We start from the raw sequence: 6,786 nt of genomic DNA, 5'->3' as shown, positions 1-6,786 counted from the left end.
GAAAGAAGAAAAGAAGAAAGGGAGAAAGAAAGAAAGAAAGAAAGAAAGAAAGAAAGAAAGAAAGAAAGAAAGAAAGAAAGAAAGAAAGAAAGAAAGAAAGAAAGAAAGAGGGGGAAGGGAGCAAGGGAGGGAGGGAGGGAAGGAGAAAGAGAGAGAGTGAGAGAGAAGCCGACCTCTTAGAGATATCCACTGAACATGGTCTTATAAGCTATAATAAAATTGGGCACAAATTCTCATATCCTGGCTGGATGTGGTGATCCAGTAGGTGGAAAGGGTCCCAAGCACAGGCAAAAGAGTCAGAGGCATCTCCACTCCCATTGTTGGGAGTCCCACAAGAACACCAAGCTACACAACCTTAAGATATATCCAGAGGACCTAGCTCAGAGCCATCTAAGGTTTATGTTTGTGGATTCAGTTTCTGTGAACTTCTCTGAGTCTTGCTTAGTTGATTCTATGGGCTGTGTTCCCATGGTTTTCTTAACCCCTCTGGTGATCTTGTTTAAAAAAAATAAAATGTAAACTGTGCCTGAATAGCACACACACACATGACACAAAATGAACATTTCTTAAATGTTATTAACTCTTACTTTTATTTTCCAAGCCTTCTATATAATTTTGATATATGTGTAGGAAAAATGGATTCCTTTTGAACAATTCTTGTTCTGCGAAGTTTTCACTAACATTTTTAAAATTTCCCTTTGAGTGTGAATTTTCCCAGAGAGGCTCATTGTTGGAACACTTGCCCTCCAGTCAGTGGTTCTATTTGGGAGATGGTAAAACCTTTAAGAGATGGACATGCTGGCTGAAGTGGAGCAACCATCAGGGTGGGGGTGGCTCCAAGTATGATAAGTTGTGCCTCTCTTCTTGCTCTGTTTTGTAACTGTGGAGTCAGCATAGTCAGCCCCTTCATGGTTTTGCCCCCATTCCTTCCCCCACCATAATGAAATGCTACTTCAAACTGTAAGCCAAATAAACCCTTGCTTAAGATGCTTCTGCTCAGGTATTTCTTCAGAGCAACAAGAAAGGTGAGTAATGCACTCTTCTTCAGGGATGTTGTCTTTCTACAGTTATGACTCAATTAAGTATCCATTGAATTAAATTAACATGGATTCTGTCACATCACCACAAAATAGGAAAGATAATTATATTGTTACAAAGCATAATTGCAATTACTATAAAAACCAGTAGCTTTCTAACCCAGAACAATAAAAAGAAAGTTGACCTGGGAGTTCAATATGTTATCAGTAGTAGATGTTGCATGGGTGAGCTGTGACTTGGCGGAAGGTAATGCTTAGTTTCTAGTTGAACTGATCGTGTATCTGGCAGAGATAAATCAAGTAATAACTGCTTTGTGGAGCTTGTAATACACCTAAACCTTCATAGTGTTACTTATATGTAATCATTTTGCATCTTGGAGACATATTCTCTTAATCTACTAAAAAAGAAGTGGTAAAAAAGTAGAACAAATTAACAGAGATACAGGAAGGAGCCAGGTTCCTGAGTGTGCTTTTCATGTCACATAGCACATTGTGACCACCTCAGAGATTCAATGTGGCCTTGGCCACATTGAGATTTCTTTGTGTAAATGGGATCAGTAAGATTCCCAAGTGTTGGAAAGTTACATTACATCACAAATTGGAAGAGCTCTTAGATAAACTAGAAGAAATAGTAGTGGTTGTGGAATAATGAGTAAGCTAGACACCAGTCCAGCTATAATGCTTACAAGCTGCCCAATATGGGGTCTGTTGCCACTCCTTTCTGATCTACTTGTCTGTGTATGCATGGAACAGGTGTGCTCTAAGAGATCTTCAATTTCCAACTATCTGTAAGGACTAACTTAACTGACCTTGGAGGATCCTTTTATTCTTTGGACTGTATGGCTACAACATGTGGTTCAATTTCCCAATGTAAATTAAGCATTTACATTTGAGGGCAGAGGTACTGAGAAGATAGTGTTGGAGGAAACCAAAACTCCAGGACATCAAGTAGCTTGACTAAAGTCAGGAAGGGCAAAATTACTTTTCCTTCTGTGGTTCCTCTCATCAATCCAGGTTCTCATTGGCTGGGTCCTGCAACATTCCCTTGATTGATATGGCAGGTCCCTTGCATTCCAGCAATACTCCCGCCATGCAAGCCAGTCTCTGTGGTACTGAAGAGCAGATAATTTCTGCATTGATGTGAGCTGGCCTTCATGGAGATCTCCAAACTCCTTAGGACAGCCTATCTAGTTCTGTGGGGTTGGTTCTTGCCTTCAACACCAAACACATTTTCAATATTCACCCTTTCAATCTCCATTTATTACAAACTTGGCAACCTGCTCATTCCATTTATATTGCTATGTTGCTTCCACAACCCGTGCATTCCTCTTCTTTACTAACAATGGAGCTAGATAAATATACCTGAATACCTGAACCCCCCCCCCCGTGTGTGTGTGTGTGTGTGTGTGTGTCCTTTCTTCTCAGCATTTTACCTTACTTTTATTTAGATCTTTAAACAAGACTATGAAAAAGATTTCATTTCCATTTTCAAAAACAAACAAGCAACTACCTTTTCAATAGTTTATATAACTTGACCAATGTTTCAGTAAGGAAACAAGATCAACTTCTACACCAAATATTTCAGCTCTAGACTTAGTCATCATGTACTTACTACCCAGTTAACAATGACAATGGGCAATGAAAGCCATAATGGATGGATTAGACTGTCAGAATGGTACCCAGTCTGGGGCTCAGAGGATACTTTGACCATCCATGAAGGATCAGCTTATCTTTTCCCTTTTATGGGACATTTAACATCTTCCCATAGTGATGAATTACCCTTTCTCCAGTCTTTTGGGGAGTGAGATATTTTTTCTTCTTAGAAACCCTCCTGATTCAGGCATTTCTTGATCCCAATACTTTGTCAGACCCTTCCACAGTCTGAATCCAGAAAGATAAACAGATCTAACCTCTGCCCTTCACAGTTCACTGTCTAGGTAAAGATGGGCATGCAAACCAGCCTAAGTGGGCAAGACACCTGGGCCACTGGTGTATGCATGAAAAGGGCTAGGCAAAAAGGAGTGCAGCCTATTTGTTTTACAAAACATCACCACCATCTGCAATAATGAAAATGGTTTGTCCTGGTGTGTGAAGCTGAAGATCAGCTCTCATCACCAGACAAGCAGTCTAAAGGCCCCTGGTCAATGTTTCTCTGAGAAGGATGCTCTGCTTTGCTGGTCCCTCCAAACCCATCCTTTCCTCCTCCTTCTTTCCCACCTCTCTTATGCCTCCTTCTCTCCTCTTGCCATTCTCCATCTCTCCTTCCACGTCCTTTATCATTACTTAAGGATGATATGCCTATTAATTTGTCTTCCTTTTTGCCAGGCACTATCTTTGTTATTTAACCTTCAAAAACTATCTTAGGGTATGCTTGCAGAAGCCCTGTCATGAGCCACAAGTTCTCAGAGAAAGTGGAATGGAGCCTCCTTTTTTTGTCTCCAACTGACCCCTTCATGAACTCCTTACTGTGTTTGCTGTGTGTCTCTTGATGAAATGATGCATAAAGGGGAAGCTCTCTTATATAGAGTGTGTTACAGTATTTATATACATAGTACGTTAATTGATTAGTGGACAGTCATTCTCTCTCTCTCTCTCTCTCTCTCTCTCTCTCTCTATATATATATATATATATATATATATATATATATATATGTAAATTAAATTCAAAAAGAGAAAACATGGAATGTCATAGATTTCTGCAGAAAGGGAATTCAATTATATAGCTCTTAGGCTTTCTTGCAACCCACTTCTATTAGATATTCCAAGCTTCCTAAATCCTCTGATTATGCAAGGAGGCTGCAAGCCTAATTCTTCTTTACTTAGCATATTTCTCATGATATCGGGAATCTCTGATACATCTCTTTACTTAAGACTTGCTACAATCTCTGATTTTGGAAAATGTTTTATTTTATTGACCTATTTTCCAAAGTAAGGGAATATCTGAATATTTAATTAAGCACATGCTGACCCACAATACAATACCATCTGTAGGTTCATACAGCCAGGTGTAGTGAGGGAAGCTGTCATTTCTACTTCTGCCTTTAAAGGCACAAGACATTCCTGCAACTTGCCCATTCGTCCTACTAGATGGAGTACACTCTCTCCATACAGTGAAATGTCTTCTTCGACAAGGACCATGCTTAATGGATAGAGGAACAGAGAAGCAAAACAGAGCTTGAGTCTTGCAGCTTGGAATGCTCAAATCCAGACCTAGAGAAAGAAATACCAGAAACAGATTTCAATATTGCTTAAGAGACTATCTACTATGAGTTTTGGCTTCTCTTACATGCAATGACAAACTAATATTTCCCAGTGTGTAAACTCTCCTATTATAGAAACTGATTACAGGAGACACATGAAATTTTAGAAGTAACCTAATCTAGTTTTCTATAGCCTATGTGGACCCAGGGGTACTAAGTTTGCTTTTCTAGTGACAGGATTTTACTTCAGGTTGGACTCTTAGTTCTGTAAGTGAGCCTCCAGTGAAGACTATTTGCTGATGCTTTTGGAGATAATTTAAGGTTCTGATAAACATTCATTCATATATGCATGCATATGTACACTTACTTACAAACATATTAGTGACCGTTTTCTAGGATTAGGCAAGAACATCACCCATGATATTCTAATAGATTAGTCCCGTGTTAAATAAGATAAAATATAAATATCTTTATAATAAACCAAGGTAAGTACTTAGGGAAATGAAAAGGTAGCAGAGGAGATCTTCTGGGAATCAAAGAAGAACACTATCATTTCAAATGAGCTAGAAAGATATGAAGTAACTGGACATTAAAGTGTAAGGAAAGACAGTTCATCCAATGAAACAGCTTGTATAAAGATTTTAAGAGGGGATGATGTAGAATATTAAAGAGCTGTCAGGAATGTCACCAGGGTGAAATTGAGTACCATGAGTTGAAGTACAGGTACAGACCAGGGCAGAATCATGTAGTCCTGAGATGTCTTTTGAGTGACTGCTAACAAATCTGGGCATCTAGCTTAATGAGGATCCATTTAAAGCCCTCCCTGCCTTTTGTTGAGAAAGATGAGTGATAAGATTATGGATTTTTAACAGACCATTAGGTTTGCTTCATAAAACATGAGTTGGGAAAGTGAGAGCCAGTAGATACAGGAAAACCCTGGGAGAGTATATTTATTCATATATGTATCTAGCAGAATTGGGTGTGGGTGATGGTTTTGAAATGTAATTGGGTATAGGGTTTATTTCATAATTACAGAAGGTTGGTTAAAGAATGAGGACAAAGGACACATAAGAGAAGAGCTTCGTCTTTGAGGTTTCTCACAAGAATCCTTTGTGGAATTAGCGAGGAAAGAGCACATATGTTTATTCTGCTCCTATCTACATTGGCTTCTCTGACCTGCTCACAGACCTTTTCCAGAATGCACAAGGCAAGCAAGATTGAAATCTGAATTTCTTTGGCAAACCAGACCCCACTCCTATGGAAAGGGGTAAAAGTTTCACATTAGGATAAGGTTAGGAAAGATTCCCTTATTTCCTTTAGATAAAAATACAACAAATCACACAGGGATAGGATTTGAAAATACATGGTACAGATTTCGACTCACACTGATATGAGTTTAATGGAAAGATAACTATGTAGGACTTCAAAGATATCTGAGAACACACTCCTTTAATTAGTCACAATTTATGTCTCTATGGCAATAACTTACTCACACTCTGGTTCATTCTAATTTCTACAATAACTTTGATAGGTTTTTATTATTTTTACTTCAGTTTTAGAAAAACAAGTCTCAAAGCTATTAAAGTCCCAGTAAGGTCCAGTAGGATCACAGCCAGCATTTGGAGGAAAGCACTGTTGAATCAAGGCATTCTGAGCCTGGTCTCAAATCACTCTGTACAGACTTCCCATTTCATTTACTATTCAAATCCCTACACTTCTAGAAGCAAAGGATACTCAGCTATTCCAAAAAGTGAAATTCCCTCAGCCACCCTGCATTCTGAGATTATTATTATAACTTTTATCCTTTCAGCTTAGACTTATTGACCCCAATTGTTTCATCTCTTTTCTTAGACACTTTTCCATATGGTTTTTTAAAAAGTGATAACTCATTACTTAATTTATCCCCTTTAGATATTTTTAAGTGAAACTATATAATTATATTGTTACCATCTCCCTTCCTCCCACCAACCCCTATGATGATCCCCTCACTCCTTCTCAAATACATAACATACATGTACATGTATGCATATGTATAAATATATTTAAATACAACATGCCAAGTGCATTTGGAATTGCTTAGATGCATGTGATTTCAGGGCTGGCTATTTTGTATTAGATAATCAACTAAGGTGTTCATCTCTGAAGAAGATGAATTCTCCTCCTCTCAGTATTCTCTAGCTGCCTGGCGTTCTATGCCCAGGTGTGGGACCCTATGAGATTTCCTCATTCCATAGCATGCCTACTGTTGTTGTGTTTGTTCTGGTCTTGTTTAAGAAGCCATATTGCTGAGGTATCATATGGGTGAAGCTTCCTTGTCATTTCTAGGAGACACAAGCACTCAGATTTCCTGTTCCTCTGGCTCTTACAACCCGTTCTCTCTCTCTCTCTCTCTCTCTCTCTCTCTCTCTCTCTCTCTCATTTTGGGGTGCAGTATTTTAGATGGATCTATTGGGGACAGGCACACCATAATCAATTGTTCTCTGCATTGTGAACAGTTGTGGTTTTCTCTCATTGGCTCTGTGTGTTCCACAGAGCCGCTTCTCTGATGA

This window comes from Mus caroli, chromosome 15 (genome assembly GCF_900094665.2).
Source record: "Mus caroli chromosome 15, CAROLI_EIJ_v1.1, whole genome shotgun sequence".
In the NCBI taxonomy this organism is placed as follows: Eukaryota; Metazoa; Chordata; class Mammalia; order Rodentia; family Muridae; genus Mus; species Mus caroli.
The sequence above is the reverse complement of the archived record's forward strand: the minus strand, read 5'-3'. Positions refer to the sequence as shown.